The following is an 18,240-nucleotide window of genomic DNA, read 5'->3' as shown; positions in this document are numbered from 1 at the left end:
ATCCAAATTCTTACAGTTAACCTCTTCCTGTAAAAGAGCACTCTCAACATCAGATAATTTCAAGGTAGTAGTAGAGGCACATAATGCAGTGCGGAATACATCCCATGACTCATTAAGAGTACCAAGCAAGAAGAGAGGAGTGACATCCTCTGCAAAAGTGATGTCCCTGCGAAGTCAGGTTCTTGAGTATAGCATGGAACTGGCTCAAGTGAGCAAACATAGTCACATTCTCCTTCATGCACAGATCCATAAGCTGCTTTAGCCAATACATTTGACTCGCTGGACTTTTCTTGTCATAGAGATTCTTGATTTTATCCCACAACTGCCATGCACTCTGTTCTTCCTCAAATACATTGTAATAAACTTCTTCTGTGAGAGATAATACAATAGTGGACTTGCATAACTCATCAATCTCAAGCCATTCCTCATCTGGCATAGTTGCAGGTGGATGCCCGCTCAACCTCAAAGGTTTGATCTGCGATTTCTGCACCAACACTTGCCAAATCTGGTTCTTCCAATAAGAGTAATTCGTACCATCAAGTTTAGTGATGTTGAAAATAGCATGGCCATAATGCAGGCTGGAAGACAGCAGACAGTTTAAAACTGCTTGTTGTTTACTGCAGAACATGACCAAAAAATCACCAAAATCGAGAGAAAATTGGCGAGAAAAGTGTAAGCAAAGCTGATGCCCACCAAGTACTAGTGAAAGTACATCATTTCAAAATATTTTGGCATGAAAAATCCATGTCAGTTCGGAGTTATATGCTTGCTGTAATAAATGGCAGTAGGGTATTGTGAGAGGCAATTGCTAACCAAATCACTGCACCAAGTTGAGAAATGACAACCAAGACATAACTAGCCATAAATGGGCATAAATCAACACCAAACAATCATCAAGACCCTGAGCAAACACCCAAACATGTCACCAAATCATCCATTAGTGAGTAGGCATACCCCCTAGACAATAGGGCAAATCCATAGGCAAACCATAGGCATACATTCCCATATGTATAGGCACCAACCGAGCATAATCAAGCATCAAATGCCAAGACCTGTAAGCATAAAATTGAAGTAACAGGTGGCTGCCCTGTTTTGGACAGATCTGGGATTGTTCAAAACAGTCAATGGCTGAGCTAAATCATCTCCAAATGCATCTCACATAAGAGGCATAACATCCACAAGTGATCCGGTATCAATAGACACCAGTAGAAGCATCACATAAGCCATAGGCATACAAATACATGCTGTCTCAGACCTGAAATCTATTGCAAAATATTTTGTCATCAGAATTTGCCAAATCTGACATCACCATCGCATCCGGAGCGTGCCAAAATCCCAACTTGGACTCTTACCTTGCTTGAATCGAGTTTCGAATGCCCGAGATATGACAAAAAGAGTGATTTTTGGGCCAAATTTTGAAACAGACGCAAAAAAAAACGTGAGTTGGCTGGGGGGTCTGTTGTCCCACGTGTCAACAATGGGGCCCAAAGGGGGCATAAATGGGGGCCAAAGAAGGCCTACACCAAGCCTCAGTAAGCCTTGATCGGCTAGAAGCAAGATCCAGGTGAAGGAAGCTCCAAGAGGTGTGAGCTATGGCTGCCCACAACCTGTGAAAACCCTGTTTACCTAGACCTGTGGACTGAGATAAATCTCTAAAATAATGAAGCAATACCTCAATGTCAATGCCCTGATGGTGCCTCAATAGGCCGGGAAGAAGCTCGGGAAGTCGGGGAGTGATGGGAGCTCAAGAGAATGAGCTATGGCTGCCGGGAAGGAGACCCAATGCGAGTGGGGAGTCGATGGGAAGCTGAGAATGCCACAAGCCAAGCTCAAGAGTCGAAAGCCGTGCTCTGATACCAGTTGAAAGGTGAGAAGGATCGAAGCTTGCACTCGAGAGCTATGGCGGGAGAGCAAGAACAAGGAAGACAGAGACAAGAAATGGGAACTCCAACAGTCACAATGTGTGACTGGGCCTTCCTTTATTCAAATTGTCACTAAAAGAATAAAGAATAAAGTGACGGTGATGGGCGCCCACCACCTACAGTGTGCAGTGGGTGGCGGTGACTGTCAATGTAGTAATACATGGGCGGCCAGGCAGAGGCGCCTTTACCCCCAACATGGCCTTCTTGCCAATGGGGTCATAGCATAGTGGTTCAAGTGTGGGTTGAGTTACAAGCATGCATGAGTGTCATCCCTATGTCCCACTTCCCCCAAGGTAGATTAACAAATATATTTGTGTCAAACCTAACCTTGTTACACTACAAACTATATATCTTCATCTAGTTGTAAGGATGCATTGATAGCCTATTCTCTATAGTGCATGCTTTGCAACTCCTCTCAATCTCTCTCCCTTGGCCTACTCCTTTGGTACATGTGAGCAAGCAAGAGCAAAGAGAAAAAGGGAGAACTCATGAGCAAGAAGGGAGAATGCGGAATCCTCAAGGTCATGCAAAGTCACAAACTTGCTCCATCCCTGAAGTTCAAGCTATGGTGCAAGAAAAAGAGAGATAGAGATAAAAAGAATGGAGAGCACAACATAGCACACACCTGACTAAATGAAGACCACAAGATAGTAGAGCACACACAATATTAAACTTCTACTACCAATTTTTATGTTTTATATCCAAGAATGGCTAGGGGTTTCATCCCACTCATTTTAGCCTCTTGGCCTTTTCCATTTGAGTACATGCTTTCGTGGAATTGTGGCACTTTAAAGATTGTATTGCGAGAGATGTACACTTGGATTTACAATGAGTTCCTAGGGAAAGTTGTGTGATATGACAATAGAGATAATTTTCAATGTGAATGATAGAAATAAAAGTTCTTTTTTTCTGGTGGTCGGAACCCGTGCTTCATTCAAACTTTCATATCCAAATTATTTTCATCTGTTAGCTATCTCATGTGTAGTTATCTTCTTCTTTCACCTTTGACATTTCTTTTACTCTCATTGCCATGTGTTGTAAGCATCCACTTGAGGCATGGTAGCATCCATTCTAGTGGGATCCTTGGTTATTTATTTATATATTGATGATATTGCAACCAAATATTCTCATGGTGGTGGTACGTGGGCATAGGTTTGCTTTTGTATATGGCCATGTACTGTTGTGGGATATTATTATCTTCCTTTCTTTGGGATATAACTAGCTTGGGCTATTACACCCTCAAGGATAGTTGCTACTTTTTTAATTGGGCACTTTTGTGGGATTTTTTTCTCTTCCTTTCTTGGGGTTATAGCTAGCTTGGGTTGTTACACCCCTAAAGGATAGTTGCTACTATTTTTATTGTAGACCTTGGTGCCCTTATCTTGCATTTTTATTTGTATGCAATTGGGGAGTCATTGGTCCTTTGCCTTGGCCTAAGTAGGCATATGATTCCCCTGGTAGTAACCTTGCGGAGAGTTTTGGGCACTTCACACTTTTCTTCTTGTAGTACTTTTCCCATCCAATTACATGTCTCCTTTGTTGTTGTTGTATGACATTTATGGTTGTTATGTGCCATCAAAAAATACTTCCCTCTAATTAAAGTTAGAAACTTTACATTTTTCAATCTATTGATGCATTGTAGTCTAAAGGGGTGTAATCTATGATACACTATCTTCTAATTTTGTCCCTTGGTTGCATCAATAAGCACTAGGTCACCTAAAGGGGTGTAATCTATGGTACACTAACTTCTATTTTTGTCCCTTGGTTGCATCAATAAGCACTAGGTCACCTATACCAAAGTTTCCTAATGCTTATTATACCAAGCCTTTTGTCTAGCCTTATCCACTATTGGGGTATGTGTAGCTAATAGCCTAGTCTTTGTGAGTTTCTCTAGCTTCATGAGCTCTCAACTTAAGCATTTCTATCGTACCTTTCTTTCATAGTTGTGCATCATCTTGTAATCACAAATTCTACATTTATTACAACATCAATCCATAGGTCATTCTAAAGCGACTTTCCCAATAGCAATCTTGTAGTTCATATGGTGGGTCCATGATGAAGCCATGATTTTGGTTCCTTGATCAATTCTAGAGGTTGAAAGTCTTTTGGTGAGAATGTGGATAGGATGTATCCAATCAACTCATTTAGTCATTAGTCCCTCACTAGCTTAGTGTGGCAAAGAAAACACCTTCTCCTATTATAAATTTGTTGTATTTCTAGCATCATTCTTTCTAGTCATTTTTGCCTCATCCATGGAGACAATTATGTACCATGCTTATGTATACTAAGTTATGGACCTTATGGGTCCTAAAAATTCAACGCTTCACATTTTAAAAGGTCAACAAGATATTATTGGTGTTAGATCCATTTTATCCTTATTAATCAACACCTTATTACATTACCACTCGTATGATGCTTTACAAGTAGTTTTGCATCTTTGAACCTCCTTTGAACAAGGTCAATTGTCATATCTAAGATTGCATTGAAGAACCTTCCAAGCCATATATTTTCCATTCAAGTGACAACCTACAATACCATCATTAGCTTCTTACAAGGTATCATGAATCTCATGCTACACCTCCAAGTAATCTATCTTGGCCTAGTCTATACACTTGTAATATTATAATCAATTGGTAAGGATACACCTTGATCAATAATTGTCTCAATTGAGCCTTCTATATGGCTCCCTTTAGTATCCCTTTTCTAAAACTTGGACCAAATCAGGGTTGGTGTAATTCACTCCTTAAATAGTTGTGCTTCTTACCCTAAACCCCACCATGGCCTCTCTACTTGTGATTTAAGATCTGTGATAGGCCATATAATTATATTTTTCTTCTAAATTATCACCAAGAAGTCCAAATCAAGTAGCAAAAATACTCAATGTGCAATTTGTCTCATTTCACATGGTATCATCCCCAAAGGGAGCGAGTCAATCAAGTCATCCAAGATATGCTTAGGGCATACTACTGTCGTGAACCAAAAAGGTGGATTCAATACTTGCCTTTGGTTGAATTTGACTACAATGCTTCTTACCAACAAAGCATTCAGATGACCCCTTTTCAAGCATTATATGGTCATGACTGTCGAAGTCCCTTAAACTTCTCAGATCCAACCTTGGGGGTTGAAGCTTCAATGCAGATGTTGGAAGAGATGGATGACCAAATAAAGTCAATAAGACAAGACATCCAAGCCGCCAAGGATAGACAGAAGGCATACGTGGATTTGAAGTATCAAGATAGAATCTTCGAGGAAGGAGACATGGTCTTCATTCGTGTACGCCCAAAGAAGAGTTCCCTATCCTTAGGAGATTGCAAGAAGCTAAGTCCAAGGTACTGTGGACCATACAAGATCCTTAAGTGCCTAGGACCTAATGCTTATAGACTGCAACTCCCTGAGAACCTAAAGGTTCATAATGTATTCCATATTACTCTATTGAAGAAGTATGTATCTAATCCTAACCATGTACTTGATGACCAACAAGTTGTAAATTAGTAGTCATGCAACTCATATGCAATCATGAAAATTATTCTAAAGACAAGGCTGAGAGAGATAAGAAGAAGAAGGAGAAGATATATATGTAGATATATATATATATATATATATATATATATATATATATATATATATATATATAAGTACCCCTGCACTTGCACAGCACCTAGGGGTCCTCAAGTTTGAGAGTGCCTAGTGACTTTTGTTGGCTAGCTCCATCCTCAACCCCCTAGACCATCCCATCAACTCCTCAGAAAGAATCCTAGAACTACAAGATCATCAATCATTACACCGCACCTCCCTATCGCACGAACAGGGTCCTCAAGTGTGAGGCATCACCTAGGTTGCAAGCTCAAAAACTAAAGCCTACAACTACTCCATTTTGTCTCATCTAGGCCTGCATTTTCTCCATCTACTTCTGTATGTCAAGCAGGAGATCTAGAATAACAAGCTCTTCCCCTACTTTTTCCTTACATTTCCTAGAGCTTCTCTCCCCTCTTTCATCTAAGATTGCACATGTCTATTATTGATGCATCAAGGATTCAGTAGACTCCTGGCAGATAACCCTCACATAATCTTCTTTCTCCTATCTTGAAAGTTGTTCTTTTTCAGCTTTTCACTTGTCAAATTCAAACTTAGATAGCTTTGAGATATTTTTCTTTGGCAAGAGACTCGGTTATGCATTCCAATCATAATGTATTTAGGTCCTAGTTTACAAGATTCTCTATCAATATGTCTTCCATGAATCACTTGGGTATTCTAAGCTAGTTAATGTGGTCTCATTGTATGTGAAGAGGTGGTGGAGCACCTATGCTACAACTTATAGCTCCTCATCCTATATGCCAAGCAGGAGTATCCCCTTTTGGGTTATAGCTTGGTCCTTCCATTGCTAGGGTACTACTACTAACTTCTATGCCTTTACATATTTCCTTAATTTTCTCTTTATGCACAAAGTTTTCTGTACTACTTCTAGGGTAATTTTGATTATGGTCTTTTGGGTCTCCTAGGAATCTCCATTCTTTGTGTTAGATTTTAGCTTGAAGGCATTCTTTTTTGGGTGGTAGCAGTAGACAGTGGCTTCACATATTGTGAAAAGGATGGGGTTGGGCTCTAAGATAGGTGCCTAATTCACATTTTGCTATCAATTCCCAAACTGCATGGTGATGTGTTGTTAGGTTGTCTAGAATACTTGTACTTTGGAATCGAATGTATCCCACTTCGTACATACTCACTTGAATGCCAAGTTGGCACACTACAAGATTGATAATATATTATTGTCTTCATTAAGAGGGTCTATGAAAAGGATGGGCTTGTTCCCTGGGCTTGTTCCCAATTCTTGGTTGTTCTAATTCTTACAAAGCCACAAAAATACTCATGAATTACTCCATTCTTTGTGTTAGATTTTAGCTTGAAGGCTTTCTTTTTTGGGTAGGAACAGTAGATAGTGGCTTCACATATTGTGAAATGGATGGGGTTAGTGGGCTCTAAGATAGGTGCCTAATTCACATTTTGTTATCAATTCCCAAAGTGCATGGTGATGTGTTATTAGGTTGTCTAGAATACTTGTACTTTGGAATCGAATGTATTTCACTTCACACATACTCACTTGAATGCCAAGTTGGCACACTACAAGATCGATAATATATTCTTGTCTTCATTGAGAGGTTCTATGAAAAGGATAGGCTTGTTCCCAATTCTTGGCTGTTCTAATTCTTACAAAGCCACGAAATTACTCATGAGTTACTTTTTCTCATAAAATCTTAAAGCATACTTCCATATTCATATGTGAAATAATTATGTATCGATACTTTATACATGTGTATTATTGTACAATTAAAAGCCACAACTTAGCGAACTCATTATAATATATGTTACTTGTTTGTTCACCTTACTTTGGTTGGTTTTGGCAAGTTGCTTGTTGGTCATTTGTCAACATGGTCATTTTGGCATTGGTCTCCCCCCCCTCTTGCGAAATTGAGTCAAGCTTTCAAGCTTGGGAGAGATAGACATGTACAGCAAGATTTGTTAAAGTTTTTTATTATTGCAGTATTATTGTTATATACCAAAGAATGGGTGGTTTTATTTATGTACAAAAGGAGAAGTATCCAAAATCCACCAGTCATAGAAGTTTGGGTTGTACTTCAATTCAATAAGAGAGTCTAGGTTGGTAGGGCTGGACAAGTATCTCCCAAAGGTATGATGTGAGGTTGTCTAAGAGGAATGGTCCATTAAAACAACTTGCAACATTGAGCTCTTCCTCAGTCACCAGATTGTCAATGAGTGAGCGGTGAAGCAACTCTTTTAGCAGAGTCAACGTATGAGACTTGATGATTGCACGAAGGGATGTGGTCTCGCAGTATGTTGGGTCATGCTTCAAGATGCTAATGATCTTTCAGTGTTCAACTATGGTGATGACTTTGCATCTGAGAGTGTTGCATCTTCATGGTGAAGTGTGTACCATTTGTTCATGAAGTGAATAGTAGAGCTACAAAGTTGGTATAACCTCTCAATAGTGCAAGAGTCCTTAAGGATCATCTTTTTCACACAAAAAGGAAGAATTCGGCACATTTCTAACTGCTTTTGTGGGATATCTTGTGCTAATTGTTCCAAGACTATAATACTTTTGCAAAAAAGGTATTCATGTTATTCCCATGTAGAGCACCACTGAGATGCAAGCAAAAGCATCTCAGGGTTGGCCAATCCTAAATTCATGAGTGCAAAAAGTTTGGAAAAGTGTCGAATGTTGAGTCTAGTTGCATAAAATAATCTACGATTGGCTTTTTAGCGAGTACCAACAACCATTTTGTAGAGTGATCAAATTGTTCTTGTCTCTTGATGATGGCTAGTGGAGGATGTTGATACTAGCTTATCTTATATGAGGTAGATGTATAGATGTTGGGAAGGATGTCCTCTATTGAAGATATGGATTGTTTTGTAAGCTCATATGAGGGGTAGGTTCTAATAACTCTGAAGATTGATCAGTTAGGTTCTTCTAGGGGGATGGGGAGGATGGAAGAAGATGAGAGAGAGAAGAGATTAAGGGGGAACCCTATTTCTTGGTAGGAGTGAGGTGCAAGGGTTTTACTTGAATTGGACCAAATGATGCAATAGGTAGGACCACTCTAGAGGGGTTTTGGATGGTGTAAGAGTTGTTGCTCAAGGGGCACACGTGGGCAATTTAGATAGTCAAAGCTTGTAGTAACCCTCATAATAGCCTTGTGCCTCGATCAAGATTTTAGGGACCCAACACTATGTGATGTGTAGGTTGTAGCACAGCTGACATCATCAACATGATTTCCTTCACTTTGGTATCCAAGGGGTAGAATTCTTAGAACCATGCGAGTAGGCTTTCAGCCTCCACTGCCATTGTGATGGTACACTGAAGGGGATTTTTTGTGGGCTTGATTTGTCAAGAGTTGGGTCATGAGAATTGTGGTCATGAGGAGTGGATTGGGATGTGGGGTATGGGTGGTTTGACCAATGTCTCCTTGGAGCCAAAAGTCATCATCATACAATTGTTTGAAAATTAGAGGTGGATGCATTTGTCAACATAGTTGACATTACAATTGATAATAAACTTGAATGTTCGACCTAGGAGGGTTTTGGTGCCAATGCCCTTGATGTTCGGGAGAATGTAGAAAAGGAGTGGGATTTTCCCCATCTCAATAGTGAGATTGTCAATTTACATTTTCCTAGCAAGGAATAAGGGCATCCCCCATATGGGTTCAATTGTGCATCTATTAACTACAAATCTGGTTACCCTAGGTTGTTGTAGCAGAGCAGTAAGGAAGAATGTTGTAATTGGAACCCTCATCTATCAGAGCATTAGCCATAAGGGTCCTAGCTATGGTGAGGGAAAGACAAATGTATGCAACTAGGATAAAGGGTCCATTATCCATTTTGAGACTGCTAATAGTAATAGTTTTGACATGGGTGGTAGTGGGGAAAGGTGGTCTGGAAAGTGCTAAGGATAGGTAATATTGTTCTTGCTCAACCTGCTCATAGAAAGTTTGTTCTATTTGTAGCAAAGTATTGTCTATATTCACCATGGGTGGTTCATATGAGGGATGTCCAAATGGATAGTATTTATTAATCTTACTGCCATTTAAATGGCCCCAAATTTTCTAGCTCCACATTCTCTATCCTTCTAATATGACACAAACATGAAATGGTTCGATGCCTTTCAATTTCAGTGTATACTTATAGCCTTTGATTGAATAGGGTAAAATAAGATTCCCCTAATGGAAGGATCTTGCACTATGTGCTATATGGATGTGATGTGTGCTCTTAGTGTGTGTCTATAGGTGGGGAGGCACAATGTAGGTGGATGCACACAATGTAAGAAGTAGATACACTATATGTATATGGGTATCTAGTGGGACTACGGGTGCATGATAGGTTCGTGGTTCCTAAGGTATGTGTAGACGGTTGCATTGTACACTATGGATACACTATGGGTGTGGATAAGAGTGGGTGCTCAATGTGGATGCACTGTGTAAGTGTATGTTGGTGCATTCAGATCTTTTGGTTAAATGCACAATGCACTAAGGTTGAGCTATATGATGTGTGTGTATCTATGTTATTATGTGGGCTAATGTGGGTATGGATGTGCACTGTGTTACTGTGGGTGCATTAAGTAGTGAGGGTGTATGCAAGGATGCAAACGGATGCACACATTGCATACTAGTGTGTCACCAAGGTACCGTACTCTTTTTTCACTTCTTGCTATCCTCCCTTCTAGTGGGTTGGATCTAGATAGTGGAGAAGGAGAAGGGGATATTGATATGCACTAGTGCTCACGTGTGTTAATGTACTTGCAGGTGCAAAGTATGTGCAGACCCAACCTACTAGAAGGAAGGGAAGAGGGTATTCTGGGCGGCACCTGTGTGTGGCACACCCTACATATTCACCGCATTGTGTATTCATCCATTGTGTGCATCCGCCTACACATAGTGCATCCATCCACTATTGCAGAGTACATCCATTTGTCACACACACACACACAAGCACATTGATACACCTAGACACATCACACACATGTACACCCAAGAGCCTCAACCCCATCTCTACAACCTACATTTAGCCTACTACAAGGCAAGAAGGATAATAAAAAGTGAGACAAGAGAGGTAGGAGCCTTGGAGGCACACTTGTTTGTGTGCATCCATGCATGCACAGACATACACATTGTGCACTCACTTACACTCCCATAGTGCACCATGCATCCATCTATACCTATAGTGCATCCCACTATACACACTATGCACTCACCCCCGCATATAGTAGCACACACACACATCACTGTGCAAGCACCCCCACATAGTAGCACGCACACACATCACTATGCATCCCATCCACTTGCATAGTGTGTCCACCTATACAGACAAGGAGAAGAGTCTTCAGATGCACCTAGGTGCCTATGTACTTCTATATGTGCAATAGTGTATTGTGAAGCACTTATGTGTGTGTATGTGGGTGTGCGGTGAAATGTGTGTCACAATGGGGTGCATCATTTAAATTATGCAAGATGTATCATTACATTTGTGTCGATGCAACTTGTGCACACAAGATATTCAATGTGCTGTGTATTGTCATTAACATGGCGATTGAGACACACCAATGTGATGCATGAATGCTCATATGCACCTATGTGTGGCAGTTGTGCCTCGAAGCCTCATCTTGTATTGCCACTCCTACCCCAATCCTTCCTCCCAATAGGTTTGATAGCGAAGTGTGCCAAAAGGTGAGTTTCTATGCTCACTTAGCCACACTTGGTACATTTGGATGTACCCAACAAGTGTTACACCATAAAGAGAAACATAAATTTTCTATAACTAACAACAAAAAGATTTTTTTAAAAATCCTTTCAACACAGATAATCACAGTAGTAATAATTGCACCACACAAGGGTGGATTGTCAAGAATCACATGGTGGGGGGGACTTCTTGAGCTACTGCACCAAACACACAACGTGCACACAAGAGGAAGCTCACCCAAGCACTTAAGAAGAGAGGTGGAGGTCAATATATTTTCTTGCCAGTTTCTTATTCTTCTTCCACACACAACACGATGTACACAAAGTATAGATAAGATACAACATAAAGGGAAATGGCCTACTAAGTCAAACAATGCATAACTATACTAATCGACTGATGTTGTAGATATGTCAGTTGTAGGTAGGTGCAACAAACTAAATATAATAAGTGATAAGTTAGTGGCCATGTGAGGATCATAATGACCACCGCCATGCTAAGTGTAGATATGCGGACCCATCTAGCCAAGCAGTCTATCATCAATGTCCACACGTATTGAGCTTGCCATCTTAACACTCCCCCTCAAGCTCAACTCTATCTTTGCAACTCCAAGTAAGCTTCAAAACTTTCAAAGCTTCTCTGCACCCAATACCTTTGTGAAAATGTCAACTATCTAATCTTATGTGCTTAAGTCAATCTCTCTTGCAAGCACCTCCTCTCTCAAAAAGTGGCAATACACCTCAATGTGTTTTGTCCAAGCATGGAACATTGTGTTCTAGCTAGCTGCATGCTACTCATGTTGTCATAGTGAATGACAACTAGACCATCTCCTACACATCCAAGTCACCCAATAACTTTTGCAGCCATACCATCTCACATGCTGGCATAGCAACACCTCTATACTCAACCTCTGTACTTGATAAAGCAATTGTAGGTTGCTTTTTGCAGCTCCATGTAACTGCTACACTACCAAGGGAAAACATGAATCCACTAAAAGATCTTCTATCTGATATGCTACCAACCCAATCTAATTTGTGTATCCAAACACCTGTACATCCTTACTTGCCTCATAAAAAAGTCCATAATGCAAAGTGGACTTCACATACCTCAATATGCGTCCAAATACATCTAAATGAGACTTTATAGGTATATGCATAAACTAACTAACAAGGCCAACAGCATAGCTCAAGTCTGGTCATGTGATAGTCATATAAATCAAACTCCATACCATCCTCTTGAACATAGTAGGTCTTTTATCTCATCCCCAACATCAGCACTCAACTTCACATTTTGCTCCAATGGTACTGAAAGAGACTTACATGATGTCATGCCATACTTGGATAACATATTCAAGCCATACTGCCTTTGGCATAGCCATATAACATTGTCACATCTAATCACCTTAATACCAAGAAAGTATCTCAGCTTACCTAAATCCTTCATCTCAAACTTCTTCTTCAAAAAATCCATAACTTCAGTAATCCCATTGTCATTGTCACCTGTAATAATCAAGTCATGCACATAGATGACTATGGTGACCCAATTTGCATCTCCATTTCTCACATAAAGTGAGTGATTAGCATCAAAAATATAAAAGCCAATATTGACAAGATACTCTTTGATCCTGTCAAACCATGCTCCAAGTGCTTGCTCCAGCCCATAGAGCACCTTCTTTAACCTGCACACATATGTGGGATGCTCTAAATCCTCATAACCTATTGGTTGCTTCATACACACCTCTTCTTGTAATTCACCATGCAAGAAGGCATTCTTAACATCCATTTGTTGCAAACTCCAACCTTTGGCTGCTACCAAAGCAATCACATATCTAACAGTTGCCATCCTAGCAATTGGATTGAATGTCTATTTATAATCTATGCCATATGTTTAAGTATAGCCTTTTGCAACCAACTCGGCCTAATATCTACTAACCCAACCACTGACAGGCAATAGCTTTCTTGCCCTTAGGCAAAGATACCAAATCCCAAGTCTTATTGGCTTCTAATGCAACCATCTCCTCATCCATTGTTGCATCCTAATGAGCATGACCAACAACACCCTCAAAACAAGTGGGCTCAACATCCTTAACTACATTCGCCATATAAGCATAATGGCAAGCTACATAACCTTCAAAACCAAATCTTTTAACAATGTATCTGACTATGCTAGACTTGCGTACCACTAGATCACTCAGTGGAGCCTTTACATTAATATGCTCTCTATACACCTGGTGTCTTGATTGAAGGAATACCAAGCTCATCATCCAAACTTTCTAAACTACTAGAATCTCCATCAAATCCCAAATGACTAGTAAATGTATCATTACCATCCAACACTTTTTTCTTTCCTTTGTCTTTACTTGCAATACTTATAGATCCACTTGAAGATGTGGGGCTACTCCTTAGTCTCTCGGTCTAAGGGCTAACTGTTGGTGTAGTACCACATGATGCTTCAGTCCACTAAGGCTTCATGATTCTTGCATTTCTTTTTGCACATAGCTATCATGATCATTATCGTCATCTAATACATCACTAGTAGATGCATATACCAAGTGCTCATCTCATAAAAAATAATGTCCCTGTTTACACTGAACTCACTGTGACAAGGCTATAACAACGACACCCTTGTTGCTCTAAAGAGTATCCAATAAAAATACATTTTTTAGCCTTTGGATTAAGCTTCTTTCATAGCTCATTTGGCACATGAACATATGCAATACAATCAAATACTTTTAAATGTGACACATTGGGCTTCTTACCAGTAAAGCATTCTTCGAGGGTCATGGAAGTTCTATTCATAATATAGATAGCAATAGCAATATGAATAGCTTTAGACCAAAAATATATTGGCATATTCTTTTCAACCATCAATGCTCATGCAACTTCTGCAATATGCCTATATTTTCTTTTTGCAACCCCATTTTGATGTGGAGTATACTTGCAAGTAAATTGTCGGTTTATCCCATGAGACCTCAAAAATTCATTGCAGGAATTCCAGCATCCAAAGTGAACATGTGGCCAACTCTACTTCTTTTTGCAACCAACCTGCACTTATCATTAAAGTCTTCTACAAAATAGCCTTTTGCATTAAGTTGAATCTGCAACCCTTGCTCTACCATTTGGCCAATAAACACTAAATTCTTTGTCATTGATGACACATGTAATATATATGATTGACTCTTGGTCTAGCCATCATGCAAGGACAAGCGAACCTTTTCAATGTTTAAAATTGGGTGTATGAATCATCACCTGTTTGCACATAACCTAGTTTTTGTAAGTCTTGCATCTCTCCAAACCATTCAACATGACTAATCATATGATTAGATACACATGAATTGACATATCATACATCATCATGTGTCCCATTTCCTATAATAGCATTCATCATATGCTACATAAAAAACAGACACTCATCTTTGTCTTTATTTCGTCGTGAAGATGATGCATAGTTTCCTTACTACAATTTACCACTATGAGATATCATCCTTCTTAGCATTACAATGGGCTACAATATGACCTATTTTGCCACAGTAATGGCAAATAATAGTAGAATTTCCAGAACCTGTGTTTTGCCATCCATCTCTTCCTTTGGAGCTCCCCCTATCTCTGAGGTTTCCATAGCCTCCTCCTAAAACCTGTATTTTACCAAATTACTGATTTAACCTATTTTGTTGGTTATCACAAGCACAACCCATACCATGGCCTCTCAAAGAGGATCTACGACGTCTTCTTCCTAAACTTGAGTAAAATTCTTGGACCTATTCATCATTTTTTTTAGAGATGAGTCACCCTGCATATATTGATCTCTTCGGTAATCATGAGAGAGACCAACTCATCAAAATTTGGAAATAGCTTTTGTACATATACAAAAGTGACAAATGATTTCCAAGCCTTTTCATTATTAAGGCCATCTAAAGTAGATGAAAGCAAATCATCATCATCAAGCATTGCATCAATTGCTCCTAAAGCATCAGCAATACTCCTCACCTTCAAAACATACTCATTGACTAACATTTTTCCTCTCTTTAAGGTGTTCAACTCTTGCTTGAGTTGAATCTTTCATGCCTTTTTATTTATTGAAAACATGCTCTCAAAATTTGTCCAAGGTGTATGTAAAGTTTCTACATTCCTTATATGTCCCAACATCGTATTATCAATTACTGCAAATAACCAATACATCACCTTTTTGTCTTTTGCATTCCATTCTTTTCACATCTTTAATTTATCTACGGTCGCAGAGGGATACTTAGCTCTGGCTCCTTTTCTTCACTTGAAATAAACTCATAAAGGCCCTTTCCAACGAGGAAGTTCGTCATACAGAACTTCCATGAAGGGTAGTTATTCTTGTCAACCTTCTCAATGATGGGATTTCCACTATTCTCTGTCATTATTACAGAATGATACAAAACAGCAAGCAAGTCTTTTGCAACCTTTCACAAGTGCACAACAATACACCAAGCAACATTTTTCACTGATTGTTCAACAGTATGTATAATTTGCAACCTATTTGCAGATAAAACTTATGTTTGCTTTTTGTGGCAAACACCTCAAAAATTACAGACTTGAAATTTGGAACCTATACATCCACTTTCGATCAATACAATCGAAATCATAGTATACCCTAAAACTTCTACTCGCAACCTTGCAACTCTAAAATGGGGTTCGAAACAATGCTTTGCTCGCATACCAAATCTCGCCATAATCTAAGATGTTTACTCTGCCTTGCTTCTGGTGCCTCCATAGACACTATCCAAGAGAAAGAGTAGAAGAATGGGAGAGCTTCTTACCAATTGCTTGCTCAAATCATTGCTTCTTCTCCTTCACTTCTGCCTTCAAATCCATCTCCTCTCAGTGGTATCGCTCTAATATAATAAGTGATAAGTTAGTGACTATGCAAGGATCATAATGACCACTGGCGTGCTAAGTATAGATGTACGGACCCATCTAGCTAGGCAGTCCATCATCAATGTTCCCACGTGTTAAGCTTGTCATCTTAACATGGATGTACGTGCATTAAATCCTTCCTTTTCAGTGCATGCACCTAGATCCTAATTGCTATACATACTACATAATATAGCCTCCCATGTGTAGTACATAGGCTATTAGGGACCTCTCCTTCTTCCCACAATGCAGACCTTGATGCATAAGTACATGTTGTACTAAAACATATTTTATGCTATTTTTGTTTGCTCTAAGTTTGAAAATTTTGATCCTACCCTTCCAAGTAGATACGAACAAGTTCTCACATCTGTCTTTTTCTACATTTTGTTTGTTGCATGGTAATTAAGCAACCTTTGGTAATAATGGTAGAAATCCATCTTCCATCTATTTGGAATAAACTAAATATAGATATGGATGTGATTTTAGAGCTTGGGCACCTTGATGAATTTCGAATTTCTATATCCATGACAAAGAGAGGGGGGAGAGAGAAACAAGCTACCACCAAGAAAGAAAAGAGACGAGAAGAACAAAACGAGGGAGGGGAAAAATATGACACTAAGCTTTTTGGTAAATTGAATTTAGATTTAATTATCATTATCATACAACCCCATATATGTCATTTATATAAAGTGATCGAGATCTTATGTCATTAATGTAAATGATGTCATAATCATAATAATGAGATATAATAAAAATTTGTAGTAATATTTATTCATATCTCTTTATAAAATGAACTTTTTCTTTTTCAAAAATAGAGCTTCCATTATAGGGGCTTTACTCCCATTGGTCTAGAGCACTCTCTCTTTACATCCTAAAAGGCATTTTGAGACCTCAAAACTCCCCTAACGACTCATTTTCTAGCTGTAATCATTAAATACTTACTATTTACATTCATGATCCTACATAGAAAATCTAGCACATACTATCCTCAAGCTAATGGCCAGCAGGCTGAGTCGACTAACAATGTCCTCAGTAATGTGCTAACTAAAACTATCTCAGTCTCAAGATCAAACTTAGATCACACGATCATAACAACATTGTAGGCAAATAGAACCACTTATCAAGTAGCCACAAGAAAAATCCATTTTACCCTAACATATGGAACTAATGCAATCATCCTAGTTGAGTTCTTGATCCCTAGTCTTCATGTTGCAATACAAGAATGATAAAAAAACAACAAAGCCTAGACTAATCGCCTAATGGAACTAGAGCACTTAATGGAAACTTGCCTAATAGCAACTCATGCCTTGCTTGTTGTTGAGACAACCAAATAAAAGACCTACTTTGATAAGTACATCAAACAATGAACCTTTGAAAAAGGGGACTTGGTGCTTCTGTACTCAATTAAGTTCCATAAACAAAAGCTCAAACTTCAAGGCCTTAGACCTATTGGATTTGTATTATCAGCAAGACATGCAACATTGAGTTGGAAATCTTGGATGGGTATAGTATTGGACACTTTAAAGGCAAACATATAAAAAGATATTATCCTTTAGGACATCATTTCCATGAATCACCCATGAATGAGCCTAACATCTTAGTTAAGTCTAGTAAGGTGATTGAACAAACATGGTACAAATTGTCGGAGCAACAAACATAACTTTGCAATCAACTTTTGGTTGAACTTTCTCCCACATCGACAAACTTCAACATGAGAAAGTAGTCACCATTAGTAGCTTGAGATCAAAGGATGAACTCATTTTACCCCTTGCATACCTTGCCTTTATCCTTGCTAGGAAAGTGTAGATTGATTTTGACTATAGAAACTAAAAGCCTTTTTATCCTCTTCTACATCTTACCAAACATGGAAGAGATAGAAATCGAGATACTCCTAGCATGACCATTTTAGTATCTTACAAACTATAATGCCAATTACCTCAACAAGAAAATTCACTTGTAGTTTACTGACACAAGGATAAACTCTATGCTCACTCCTAGAGAACTTGACCATGGTGCACCTAACAAGCACTACTTCTATGCCACAATCTCAACAATTAGTTGAACCAAAAGATGCAACCCTTCTCAAGTAGCTCCTAGAGGCTCAAGCTCAAAATTTGCAACTAATAACCATACCTCACCCATCATCTTGATTTCAATAGAGGCGTGACAACAAGTTTCAACAGGGACCAAAACCT

This window comes from Lygodium microphyllum, chromosome 19 (genome assembly GCF_053477565.2).
Source record: "Lygodium microphyllum isolate KBCC chromosome 19, Lygodium_microphyllum_v1.1.10, whole genome shotgun sequence".
NCBI classification, from domain to species: Eukaryota; Viridiplantae; Streptophyta; class Polypodiopsida; order Schizaeales; family Lygodiaceae; genus Lygodium; species Lygodium microphyllum.
Note: the sequence above shows the minus strand (reverse complement) of the source record.